Below are 14,979 nucleotides of genomic sequence, written 5' to 3'. Positions count from 1 at the left end.
TATATTGCACAGTCCATATAGTATATTGCACAGCCACGTAGTATATGGCACAGCCACGTAGTATATGGCACAGCCACGTAGTATATTGTAAAGACCACATAGTATATAGCACAACCACGTAGCATAGTGCACAGCCCACACAGAATATTACACAGCCACGTAGTATATTACTCAGCCCACATAGTATATAGCACAGCGACGTAGTATATAACAGCCCATGCAGTATATAACACAGCTCACGTAGTGTATAGCACAGCGACGTAGTGTATAACACAGCCATGTAGTATATAACACAGCCCATGTAGTATATTGCACAGCCACGCAGTATGCAGCACAGCCCACATAGTATATTGAACAGCCATGTAGTATATTGCACAGCCACGTAGTATATTGCACAGCCCACATAGTATATTGCACAGCCCACTTAGTATATTGCACAGCCACATAGTTTATAGCACAGCAACGTAGTATATTGCACAGCCACGTAGTATATAGCACAGCCGCGGAGTATATTGCACAGCCCACGCAGTATATTACACAGCCCATGTAATATATAGCACAGTGACGTAGCACATAACACAGCCTATGCAGTATATAACACAGCCACGTAATCCCACATAGTATATAGCACAGCCAAGTAGTATATACCACAGCCTCGAAGTATATTGCACAGCCACGTAGTATATTGCACAGCCACGTAGTATATAGCACAGCCACGTAGTATGTAGCACAGCCCACATAGTATATTGAACAGCCCACGTAGTATATTGCACAGCCCACGTAGTAGATTGCACAGCCCAAGTAGTATATTGCACAGCCACAAAGTATATTGCACAGTCCACATAGTATATATCACAGCCCACGTAGCATATAACACAGCCACATAGTATATTACACAGCCCACATAGTATATAGCACAGCCACATAGTTTATTGCACAGCCTATGCAGTATATAACACAGCCCACTCAGTATATAGCACAGCCCACACAGTATATTACAGCCACGTAATATATTACACAGCCAATGTAGTATATTGCACAGCCGACGTAGTATATAGCACAGCGACATAGTATATAACACAGCCCATGCAGTATATAATACAGCCCACATAGTCCCACATAGTATATAGCACAGCCACGAAGTATATTGCACAGCCACGTAGTATATTGCACAGCCACATAGTATATTGCACAGCCACATAGTATATTGCAAAGTCCACGTAGTATGCAGCACAGCCCACGTAGTATATAGCACAGCCACGTAGTATATTGCACAGCCACGTAGTATATTGCACAGCCACGTAGTATATTGCACAGTCCACGTAGTATATAGCACAGCCCACGTAGTATATAGCACAGCCATGCAGTATATTGCACAGCCACGTAGTATATTGCACAGCTGACGCAATATATTGCAGAGCCGACGCAGTATATAACACAGCCCACGCAGTATATAGCGCAGGCCATGCAGTATATTACACAGCCACATTGTATATTACAGAGCCCACGTAGTATATAGCACAGCCACGTATTATATTGCACAGCCGACGTACTATATAACACAGCCAATGCAGTATATAACACTGCCCACGTTGTATATAACACAGCCCACGCAATATATAACACTGCCCACGTAGTATATAACACAGCCCACGCAGTATATAGCAATGTGGGCACCATATCCCTGTTAAGAAATATAATTTAAAATAGTTATATACTCGGCCTCTGACGGCCCCCGATCCATCCCAGGCCTTTCCCGCTCCTCGCGCGCCACTCCAGTCCCAAGCGGCAATAACACGTGATGATGTAGGCAGCATCAATAGTAAAAAGTTGGTCACACAGAGGTTTAATGGCAGCGTTAATGGACTGCCTTACACCGCGTTATACTGCGGTGTAAGGCAGTCCTTTTAACGCTATGTGGGCGCTGACTGGGGGGAGTATGGAAGGGGCACTGACTGCAGGGGAGTAGGGAACGGCCATTTCGCGGCTGACTGTGCCCGTCGCTGATTGGTCACGGCCAACTGGCCGCAACCTATCAGCAACGTGGGTTTTCCATGACAGACAGACAGACAGAAAGATAGACAGAAAGACGGAAGTGACCCTTAGACAATTATATAGTAGATGGAAGGGGAAAAGCAACTGTTATTATATTGCAGAAATAAAGAGGTAGACAACAAATTCAGTTCTGCAACATCTGTATACTATCAGGAATAGGAAAGCCATTTTATTCAATGTATTACATTTCCTTTTATAAAATATTACGGCACCTCTTTAGTGTGGGCATGGATCAGACGCATGTGGCTTTAAAATATTGTTGCAGTAGATCTGCTTTGCAGAATAATTCCATTTATTGCAATGATTTACTTTTATGAAAACATAGTCTATTAATACTTGTGCTTTATTGCAGAGTACAGATACCAGAGCTGGGCCATTAGTTGCAGAGTAAAGAAATATAGGATACTTTAACAAATGGCACAAAGTTCTATTTTCTCTAAATAACACTTGTAAAGGGCAGGTAATTATATTCATAATATTGTCTATAATTCAAGAGCAGGACTCTGCAAGTAAGGCAAAATAGCTGTATTGAAAGTAATAATAACAAATGGCTTTATTTTTTATTTTTAGAAAGAAATTATAACTTTCAAGGAGAAAACATATCTAGCTGCGCTAGTAATTCCTAAACTTTTATTTTAACCACCGAGAACCCTTTTAATTTTTATCCCTATCCTTGGAAACACCTACACTTACTCAATTCTGCTTTAATAGAGCTAGTTCCTGCTGTTTTTCATGTGATCCCTAACCACTATCTGTGACACAAAAAATGCATATGCAAAAATATTTTTTATGAGGGGTATGGAAATGATATACAGTGGGGCAAAAAAGTATTTAGTCAGTCAGCAATAGTGCAAGTTCCACCACTTAAAAAGATGAGAGGTGTCAGTAATTTACATCATAGGTAGACCTCAACTATGGGAGACAAACTGAGAAAAAAAAATCCAGAAAATCACATTGTCTGTTTTTTTAACATTTTATTTGCATATTATGGTGGAAAATAAGTATTTGGTCAGAAACAAAATTTCATCTCAATACTTTGTAATATATCCTTTGTTGGCAATGACAGAGGTCAAACGTTTTCTGTAAGTCTTCACAAGGTTGCCACACACTGTTGTTGGTATGTTGGCCCATTCCTCCATGCAGATCTCCTCTAGAGCAGTGATGTTTTTGGCTTTTCGCTTGGCAACACGGACTTTCAACTCCCTCCAAAGGTTTTCTATAGGGTTGAGATCTGGAGACTGGCTAGGCCACTCCAGGACCTTGAAATGCTTCTTACGAAGCCACTCCTTCGTTGCCCTGGCGGTGTGCTTTGGATCATTGTCATGTTGAAAGACCCAGCCACGTTTCATCTTCAATGCCCTTGCTGATGGAAGGAGGTTTGCACTCAAAATCTCACGATACATGGCCCCATTCATTCTTTCATGTACCCAGATCAGTAGTCCTGGCCCCTTTGCAGAGAAACAGCCCCAAAGCATGATGTTTCCACCACCATGCTTTACAGTAGGTATGGTGTTTGATGGATGCAACTCAGTATTCTTTTTCCTCCACACACGACAAGTTGTGTTTCTACCAAACAGTTCCAGTTTGGTTTCATCAGACCATAGGACATTCTCCCAAAACTCCTCTGGATCATCCAAATGCTCTCTAGCAAACTTCAGACGGGCCTGGACATGTACTGGCTTAAGCAGTGGGACACGTCTGGCACTGCAGGATCTGAGTCCATGGTGGCGTAGTGCGTTACTTATGGTAGGCCTTGTTACATTGGTCCCAGCTCTCTGCAGTTCATTCACTAGGTCCCCCCGCGTGGTTCTGGGATTTTTGCTCACCGTTCTTGTGATCATTCTGACCCCACGGGGTGGGATTTTGCGTGGAGCCCTAGATCGAGGGAGATTATCAGTGGTCTTGTATGTCTTCCATTTTCTAATTATTGCTCCCACTGTTGATTTTTTCACTCCAAGCTGGTTGGCTATTGCAGATTCAGTCTTCCCAGCCTGGTGCAAGGCTACAATTTTGTTTCTGGTGTCCTTTGACAGCTCTTTGGTCTTCACCATAGTGGAGTTTGGAGTCAGACTGTTTGAGGGTGTGCACAGGTGTCTTTTTATACTGATAACAAGTTTAAACAGGTGCCATTACTACAGGTAATGAGTGGAGGAAAGAGGAGACTCTTAACCCCTTCCCGACCTTTGACGCATACGCTGCGTCATGAAAGTCGGTGCCATTCCGACCCATGACGCAGCATATGCGTCATGGAAAGATCGCGTCCCTGCAGATCGGGTGAAAGGGTTAACTCCCATTTCACCCGATCTGCAGGGACAGGGGGAGTGGTAGTTTAGCCCAGGGGGGGTGGCTTCACCCCCTCGTGGCTACGATCGCTCTGATTGGCTGTTGAAAGTGAAACTGCCAATCAGAGCGATTTGTAATATTTCACCTAAAAAAATGGTGAAATATTACAATCCAGCCATGGCCGATGCTGCAATATCATCGGCCATGGCTGGACACACTAATGTGCACCCACCCCACTCCTCCGATCGCCCCCCCAGCCCCCCGATCTGTGGTCTGCTCCCCTCGGTCCTGTGCTCCGCTCCCCCGTCCTCCTGCCCGCTCCCCCCGTGCTCCAATCACACCCCCCGTGCTCCAATCAAACCCCCCCGCACTCCGATCCCCCCCCGCACAGCGATCCAACCCCCCACACAGCGATTACCCCCCCCGTGCTCCGATCCACCCACCCGCACAGCGATCCCCCACTCCGTGCTCCAATCCACCCCCCCCCGGGTTCCGATCCACCCCCCCGTGCTCCGACGCCCCCCCCCGTGCCCTGATCTCCCCCCCCTTATACTTACCTGGCCTCCCGGGGACCGTCCGTCTTCTTTCCTGGGCGCCGCCATCTTCCAAAATGGCGGGCGCATATGCAGTGCGCCCGCCGAGTCTGCCGGCCGGCAGATTCATTCCAGAGTGAATTTTGATCACTGAGATAGGTTATATCTCAGTGATCAAAATAAAAAAAAAAGTAAATACCCCCCCCCCCCTTTGTCACCCCCATAGGTAGGGACAATAAAAAAAAATTTTTTTTTTCCACTAAGGTTGGGGTAAGAACTAGGGTTAGGGTTAGGGGTAGGGGTAGGGTTAGGGGTAGGGTTAGGGTTAGGATTAGGGTTAGGGTTAGGGGTAGGGTTAGGGTTAGGGTTAGGGGTAGGGTTAGGGTTAGGGGTAGGGTTAGGGGTAGGGTTAGGGGTAGGGTTAGGGTTAGGGGTAGGGTTAGGGTTAGGGGTAGGGTTAGGGTTAGGGGTAGGGGTAGGGTTAGGGGTAGGGTTAGGGTTATGGGTATGGTTAGGGTTAGGGTTAGGGTTAGGGGTAGGGTTAGGGTTAGGGTTTCGGTATGTGCACACGTATTCTGGTCCTCTGCGGATTTTTCCGCTGCGGATCTGATAAATCCGCAGTGCTAAACCGCTGTGGATTTATGGCGGATTTACCATGTTTTTTCTGCGCATTTCACTGCGGTTTTACAACAGCGATTTTCTATTTGAGCAGTTGTAAAACCGCTGCGGAATCCGCAGAAAGAAGTGACATGCTGCGGAATGTAAACCGCTGCGTTTCCGTGCAGTTTTTCTGCAGCATGTGTACAGCGATTTTTGTTTTCCATAGGTTTGCAACTGTAAACTCATGGGAAACTGCTGCGGATCCGCAGCGTTTTCCGCAGCGTGCGCACATACCTTTAGAATTAGGCTATGTGCACACGGTGCGGATTGGCCGCTGCGGATCCGCAGCAGAGTTCCATCAGGTTTCCAGTACCATGTAAACATATGGAAAGCCAAATCCGCTGTGCCCATGGTGCGGAAAATACCGCGCGGGAACGCTGCGTTGTATTTTCCGCAGCATGTCAATTCTTTGTGCGGATTCCGCAGCGTTTTACACCTGTTCCTCAATAGGAATCCGCAGGTGAAATCCGGACAAAAAACACTGGAAATCCGCAGTAAATCCGCAGGTAAAACGCAGTGCCTTTTACCCGTGGATTTTTCAAAAATGGTGCTGAAAAATCTCATACGAATCCGCAACGTTGGCACATAGCCTTAGGGCTAGGGTTGGGTTGGAATTAGGGTTGTGGTTAGGGTTAGGGGTGTGTTGGGGTTACGGGTGTGTTGGGGTTAGGGTTGTGATTAGTGTTAAGGCTACAGTTGGGATAAGGGTTAGGGGTGTGTTGGAGTTAGAATTGAGGGGTTTCCACTGTTTAGGCACATCAGGGGTCTCCAAACGCAACATGGCGCCACCATTGATTCCAGCCAATCTTGTATTCAAAAAGTCAAATGGTGCTCCCTCACTTCCGAGCCCCGACGTGCACCCAAACAGTGGTTTACCCCCACATATGGGGTACCAGCATACTCAGGACAAACTGCGCAACAATTACTGGGGTCCAATTTCTCCTGTTACCCTTGTGAAAATAAAGAAATGCTTGCTAAAACATCATTTTTGAGGAATGAAAAATGATTTTTTATTTTCACGGCTCTGCGTTGTAAACGTCTGTGAAGCACTTGGGGGTTCAAAGTGCTCACCACATATCTAGATAAGTTCCTTGGGGGGTCTAGTTTCTAAAATGGGGTCACTTGTGGGGGGTTTCTACTGTTTAGGCACACCAGGGGCTCTGCAAACGCAATGTGACGCCCGCAGACCATTCCATCAAAGTCTGCATTTCAAAAGTCACTACTTCCCTTCTGAGCCCCGACGTGTGCCCAAACAGTGGTTTACCCCCACACATGGGGTATCAGCGTACTCAGGAGAAACTGGACAACAACTTTTGGGGTCCAATTTCTCCTGTAACCCTTGGGAAAATAAAAAATTCTGGGCTAAATAATTATTTTTGAGGAAAGAAAACGTATTTATTATTTTCACGGCTCTGCATTATAAACTTCTATGAAGCACTTGGGGGTTCAAAGTGCTCACCACACATCTAGATAAGTTCCTTTCGGGGTCTAGTTTCCAAAATGGGATCACTTGTGGGGGGTTTCTACTGTTTAGCCACATCAGGGGCTCTGCAAACGCAACGTGACGCCCGCAGAGCATTCCATCAAAGTCTGCATTTCAAAACGTCACTACTTCAATTCCGAGCCCCGGCATGTGCCCAAACAGTAGTTTACCCCCACATATGGGGTATCACCGTACTCAGGAGAAACTGGACAACAAATATTGGGGTCAAATTTCTCCTGTTACCCTTGGGAAAATTAAAAAATTCTGGGCTAAATAATTATTTTTGAGGAAAGAAAACGTATTTATTATTTTCACGGCTCTGCATTATAAACTTCTGTGAAGTACTTGGGGGTTCAAAGTGCTCACCACACATCTAGATAAGTTCCTTTCGGGGTCTAGTTTCCAAAATAGGGTCACTTGTGGGGGGTTTCTACTGTTAAGCCACATCAGGGGCTCTGCAAACGCAACGTGACGCCCACAGAGCATTCCATCAAAGTCTGCATTTCAAAACGTCACTACTTCACTTCCGAGCCTCGGCATGTGCCCAAACAGTGGTTTACCCCCACATATGGGGTATCAGCGTACTCAAGAGAAACTGGACAACAACTTTTGGGATCCAATTTCTCCTGTTACCCTTGGGAAAATAAAAAATTCTGGGCTAAATAATTATTTTTGAGGAAAGAAAACGTATTTATTATTTTCACGGCTCTGCATTATAAACTTCTATGAAGCACTTGGGGGTTCAAAGTGCTCACCACACATCTAGATAAGTTCCTTTCGGGGTCTAGTTTCCAAAATGGGGTCACTTGTGGGGGGTTTCTACTGTTAAGCCACATCAGGGGCTCTGCAAACGCAACGTGACGCCCACAGAGCATTCCATCAAAGTCTGCATTTCAAAACGTCACTACTTCACTTCCGAGCCCCGGCATGTGCCCAAACAGTGGTTTACCCCCACATATGGGGTATCAGCGTACTCAGGAGAAACTGGACAACAACTTTTGGGGTCAAATTTCTCCTGTTACCCTTTGTAAAATAAAAAATTGCAGGCTAAAAGATCATTTTTGAGAAAATAATTTTTTTTTTTATTTTCATGGCTCTGCGTTATAAACTTCTGTGAAGCACTTGGGGGTTCAAAGTCCTCACCACACATCTAGATTAGTTCCTTTGGGGGTCTAGTTTCCAAAATGGGGTCATTTCTGGGGGATCTCCAATGTTTAGGCACACAGGGGCTCTCCAAACGTGACATGGTGTCCGCTAATGATTGGAGCTAATTTTCCATTTAAAAAGCCAAATGGCGTGCCATCCCTTCCGAGCCCTGCCGTGCGCCCAAACAGTGGTTTACCCCCACATATGGGGTATCAGCATACTCAGGACAAACTGGACAACAATATTTGGGGTCCAATTTCTCCTATTATCCTTGGCAAAATAGGAAATTCCAGGCTAAAAATCATTTTTGAGGAAAGAAAAATTATTTTTTATTTTCATGGCTCTGCGTTATAAACTTCTGTGAAGCACCTGGGGGTTTAAAGTGCTCAATATGCATCTAGATAAGTTCCTTGGGGGGTCTAGTTTCCAAAATGGGGTCACTTGTGGGGGAACTCCAATGCATAGGCACACAGGGGCTCTCCAAACGCGACATGGTGTCCGCTAACAATTGGAGCTAATTTTCCATTCAAAAAGTCAAATGGCGCGCCTTCCCTTCCGAGCCCTGCCGTGTGCCCAAACAGTGGTTTACCCCCACATATGAGGTATCGGCGTACTCGGGAGAAATTGCCCAACAAATTTTATGATCCATTTTATCCTACTGCCCATGTGAAAATGAAAAAATTGAGGCGAAAAGATTTTTTTTGTGAAAAAAAAGTACTTTTTCATTTTTACAGATCAATTTGTGAAGCACCTGAGGGTTTAAAGTGCTCACTAGGCATCTAAATAAGTTCCTTGGGGGGTCTAGTTTCCAAAATGGGGTCACTTGTGGGGGAGCGCCAATGTTTAGGCACACAGGAGCTCTCCAAACGCGACATGGTGTCCGCTAACGATGGAAATAATTTTTCATTCAAAAAGTCAAATGGCGCTCCTTCCCTTCCGAGCCTTACCATGTGCCCAAACAGTGGTTTACCCCCACATATGAGGTATCGGCGTACTCAGGAGAAATTGCCCAACACATTTTAGGATCCATTTTATCCTGTTGCCCATGTGAAAATGAAAAAATTGAGGCTAAAAGAATTTTTTTGTGAAAAAAAAGTACTTTTTCATTTTTACGGATCAATTTGTGAAGCACCTGGGGGTTCAAAGTGCTCACTATACATCTAGATAAGTTCCTTGGGGCGTCTAGTTTCCAAAATGGGGTCACTTGTGGGGGAGCTCCAATTTTTAGGCACACGGGGGCTCTCCAAACGTGACATGGTGTCCACTAAAGAGTGGAGCCAATTTTTGATTCAAAAAGTCAAATGGCGCTCCTTCCCTTCCAAGCCCTGCCGTGCGTCCAAACAGTGGTTTACCCCCACATATGAGGTATCAGCGTACTCAGGACAAATTGGACAACAATTTCGTGGTTCAGTTTCTCCTTTTACCATTGGGAAAATAAAAAAATTGTTGCTAAAAGATAATTTTTGTGACTAAAAAGTTAAATGTTCATTTTTTCCTTCCATGTTGCTTCTGCTGCTGTGAAGCACCTGAAGGGTTAATAAACTTCTTGAATGTGGTTTTGAGTACCTTGAGGGGTGCAGTTTTTAGAATGGTGTCACTTTTGGGTATTTTCAGCCATATAGACCCCTCAAACTGACTTCAAATGTGAGGTGGTCCCTAAAAAAAATGGTTTTGTAAATTTCGTTGTAAAAATGACAAATCGCTGGTCAAATTTTAACCCTTATAACTTCCTAACAAAAAAAAATTTTGTTTCCAAAATTGTGCTGATGTAAAGTAAACATGTGGGAAATGTTATTTATTAACTATTTTGTGTCACATATCTCTCTGGTTTAACAGAATAAAAATTCAAAATGTGAAAATTGCGAAATTTTCAAAATTTTCGCCAAATTTCCGTTTTTATCACAAATAAACGCAGAATTTATTGACCTAAATTTACCACTAACATGAAGCCCAATATGTCACGAAAAAACAATCTCAGAACCGCTAGGATCCGTTGAAGCTTTCCTGAGTTATTACCTCATAAAGGGACACTGGTCAGAATTGCAAAAAACGGCAAGGTCTTTAAGGTCAAAATAGGCTGGGTCATGAAGGGGTTAAAGAAGAAGTTACAGGTCTGTAAGAGCCAGAAATCTTGACTGTTTGTTTCTGACCAAATACTTATTTTCCACCATAATATGCAAAAAAAATGTTAAAAAAACAGACAATGTGATTTTCTGGATTTTTTTTCTCAGTTTGTCTCCCATAGTTGAGGTCTACCTATGATGTAAATTACAGACGCCTCTCATCTTTTTAAGTGGTGGAACTTGCACTATTGCTGACTGACTAAATACTTTTTTGCCCCACTGTACTTTATAATTAGATAATTGTGCCATAACATACACTAAGAAATGTTACTAAACTGTACAACTAAAAATCATCCGCCAAACAGTCCTGAAATAATAATGCTGATATAATATTTCCTAATAAAACTCTAGTATTATTTTTATTCTCTACATATATATTGACAACAGTGCCCATATAATGTTGCTATAAGTTAGGCATTCACACATGTTCAGGGCATGTAGGAGCACAAAGACTAGTTTATGACATAGATGTACACATAGATACATTCTACTACTCTACATTACTCAACGATACATGCTCAAACTCCTGTGCCATATTGATGACCTATCTATGGAATAAATCATCAATATCAGTAGTTATATTAGGATCCTCACTAATCAACTGTGATGGTTGGATGTAAACACTTTGAAAAAAGCTGCAATGCGCAGTCTCATTCAGTGTGTTGCAGCTATTGCCAAGTTCTGCAGAGCAGTGCCTATTCAGGCTTTTCTGCGGGATCCAACAGTGACAACAGGTGTTAATCTCTGCACTTCCTTGGACTATCCGGGAAGTCTCAACAAGTCAAAAATATACAGAATTTTTCCTTTTTTACTTGTTATGCCTGTTCTTTATACAGTTAGGGCCAGAAATATTTGGACAGTGACACAATTTTCGCGAGTTGGGCTCTGCATGCCACCACATTGGATTTGAAATGAAACCTCTACAACAGAATTCAAGTGCAGATTGTAACGTTTAATTTGAAGGGTTGAACAAAAATATCTGATAGAAAATGTAGGAATTGTACACATTTCTTTACAAACACTCCACATTTTAGGAGGTCAAAAGTAATTGGACAAATAAACATAACCCAAACAAAATATTTTTATTTTCAATATTTTGTTGCAAATCCTTTGGAGGCAATCACTGCCTTAAGTCTGGAACCCATGGACATCACCAAACGCTGGGTTTCCTCCTTCTTAATGCTTTGCCAGGCCTTTACAGCCGCAGCCTTCAGGTCTTGCTTGTTTGTGGGTCTTTCCGTCTTAAGTCTGGATTTGAGCAAGTGAAATGCATGCTCAATTGGGTTTAGATCTGGAGATTGACTTGGCCATTGCAGAATGTTCCACTTTTTGGCACTCATGAACTCCTGGGTAGCTTTGGCTGTATGCTTGGGGTCATTGTCCATCTGTACTATGAAGCGCCGTCCAATCAACTTTGCAGCATTTGGCTGAATCTGGGCTGAAAGTATATCCCGGTACACTTCAGAATTCATCCGGCTACTCTTGTCTGCTCTTATGTCATCAATAAACACAAGTGACCCAGTGCCATTGAAAGCCATGCATGCCCATGCCATCACGTTGCCTCCACCATGTTTTACAGAGGATGTGGTGTGCCTTGGATCATGTGCCGTTCCCTTTCTTCTCCAAACTTTTTTCTTCCCATCATTCTGGTACAGGTTGATCTTTGTCTCATCTGTCCATAGAATACTTTTCCAGAACTGAGCTGGCTTCTTGAGGTGTTTTTCTGCAAATTTAACTCTGGCCTGTCTAATTTTGGTATTGATGAATGGTTTGCATCTAGATGTGAACCCTTTGTATTTACTGTCATGGAGTCTTCTCTTTACTGTTGACTTAGAGACAGATACACCTACTTCACTGAGAGTGTTCTGGACTTCAGTTGATGTTGTGAACGGGTTCTTCTTCACCAAATTAAGTATGCGGCGATCATCCACCACTGTTGTCATCCGTGGACGCCCAGGCCTTTTTGAGTTCCCAAGCTCACCAGTCAATTCCTTTTTTCTCAGAATGTACCCAACTGTTGATTTTGCTACTCCAAGCATGTCTGCTATCTCTCTGATGGATTTTTTCTTTTTTTTCAGCCTCAGGATGTTCTGCTTCACCTCAATTGAGAGTTCCTTTGACCGCATGTTGTCTGCTCACAGCAACAGCTTCCAAATGCAAAACCACACACCTGGAATCCACCCCTGACCTTTTAACTACTTCATTGATTACAGGTTAACGAGGGAGACGCCTTCAGAGTTAATTGCAGCCCTTAGAGTCCATTGTCCAATTACTTTTGGTCCCTTGAAAAAGAGGACGCTATGCATTACAGAGCTATGATTCCTAAACCCTTTCTCCGATTTGGATGTGGAAACTATCATATTGCAGCTGGGAGTGTACACTTTCAGCCCATATTATATATATAAAATTGTATTTCTGAACATGTTTTTGTAAACAGCTAAAATAACAAAACTTGTGTCACTGTCCAAATATTTCTGGCCCTAACTGTATATATACATATATATATATATAGAACAGGCATAACAAGTAAAAAAGGAAAAATTCTGTATATATATATATATATATATATATATATATATTAGCCACGTATGTTTGACTCTGAAATGCTGACGTGTGTAAAAGGTAAATATGCTTTGAAAGTCTCTGGAGACCAATCTTCACAAATTAGTCAGAAAAGCGGGTTCCTGGTGACTCTTTCGCACTTGCTCCCCTTGAGTGACAGGCCTCTCCCTTCATGCGTGCATATGGAGAGACCCGTCAGTTACTGGCAGTGGGCAGGGAGGAGCAGCTGGAAACCTGCCTTTCCTACTAATCTAATAAGGGGTTCATTGCCTGGCAGATATTAAGTATTGTTTTTCAAATATGCCGTGCTGAAGTTAAGCCAATGTTTGATACTTGTGGCTTATGCATCATTTATCAGTTGTCAGGTTCCCTTTAAGTTTAAAGTGTGAAATTTTCAGCCACAGTCTACAGTAGATATGACACCTTTTTTTCTTATCATTTAGTTTATTGCATGTACGAGTTTTATATAATTTAGCACCTGTAGTTGGTATATACATAAATGTCTGACTACATCACATTACAAGCAATAACCCTTGAAATACTCCTATTATCTTAGCATAATAATCTTAATTTCACATATTGGCACAAAATGGAGACATAGTGGCTGATTCATCAAACTGTTCTTGCCATTTTTCAGGATTCAAACACTTGGAAAAGTTGTATTGCCAGCCTTGGCGCCAGATTCAGCCAGCTCTGCCAAAATGAGTAGAGCTGGAGAGGAGTCAGGACTGGGCATGGTTATACCTGTTCATTAAACTTATAACAACTGGCAACATTTCTTATGCTATAAATATGCCAGAAAGCATTTCTGGGAGCACAACACTGAGAACATGCTCTAAATTCATTAATTGGCACATCATACTCCAACGAGTCTTTTATTAAACACTTCATGACATTTGACAAGCTTATACATCATGGTCGGATAGGGGTTCCTGACCAATGATGTGTAGGTGCGTCATGACGATTATGCTCATCTCAAGAGATGTGCCCGTACGTTCGCCTCCCGGAGCTCAGCTTATGTAATTACTAAGCCCTTGCAGCCAGTAGCGGTGCCAGCCAGGTAGAAATTGCACAGAAAAATGTATGGTCCATTTTCTCCTGTTACCTTTGTGAAAATGCCAAATTTGGGACTAAAGCAACATTTTTGTGTGAAAAAGTAACATTTTCATGTTTTTCGTTAACCCCTTTACCCCCAAGGGTGGTTTCCATGTTAATGACCATTGTTTTCTCATGACATATTGTTGTACTTCAAGATAGTGGTAAAATTTATTTGATATGACTTGCGTTTACATGTGAAAAAATGGAAATTTGGCAAAAATTTAGAAAATTTTGCAATGTGACAATAAAGTAAAACAAAAATAAAAAAACATGTGACATGCTATCATCGGTGCTGTGTGATGTAGCAACAATTACAGCAGTCACAGTGGGTGGGGTGATCACCACATCACCTCATCTGATTAAACCCTATGGCGCTGATTGGATTAGTTGAATGATAGCTTCTAGCCAATCAGCACCAAAGGGGTTAATCTAAAATAGGGTTCACCGCCCTGCACGCCATCTTTACCTCAGATTTGGCGTGCAGAGCGGTTCTCCAAGCCCCTCTGTGTACCTGAGAGAAAGAATCCATTGGTGGCTGTGTGATCTCCCCTGCGATCTCCTGCTTCCTTCAGCATCTTGGTCTACAGTGATTCTCCTGCATCTGCCTGCTGTGTGCTGTGTACTGCTTGCTGTGTGACTTCTGTGATCACAGCAGCAGCAGCACCTCCCCACCCCTTTCCCAGTCCCCCATCCCTGTTCCAGTGCCCCCCTCTAATTGAATTTTAGCGCACTTTTTGCACTTTTTTTCCTGTGCGCGGCATTTGTGCTCTTCCTGTGTCTGCAGCCCTCTGATCAGTATCGCTACTAATCATAGACTGCGCCACAGGACTTTTATTTTTTTAGCTAGTTAGCGTAGCGGACATCGCAGTCTAAGCGAAGTCTGATTTTTTTTTTTAAGAAAAAAAAAATAATAGTAGATAGTACAGTGTAGTTTTAGACGTAGCAAGGTAGCGTAGCCAGCGTCAGTGTTTGGTGATGTCACCCCATCCCTGTTCAGTACCCCCTTCCCCCTCCAATTGAATTTTTAGCTCACTTT

This window comes from Ranitomeya imitator, chromosome 1, assembly GCF_032444005.1.
Source record: "Ranitomeya imitator isolate aRanImi1 chromosome 1, aRanImi1.pri, whole genome shotgun sequence".
NCBI classification, from domain to species: Eukaryota; Metazoa; Chordata; class Amphibia; order Anura; family Dendrobatidae; genus Ranitomeya; species Ranitomeya imitator.
The sequence above is the reverse complement of the archived record's forward strand: the minus strand, read 5'-3'. Positions refer to the sequence as shown.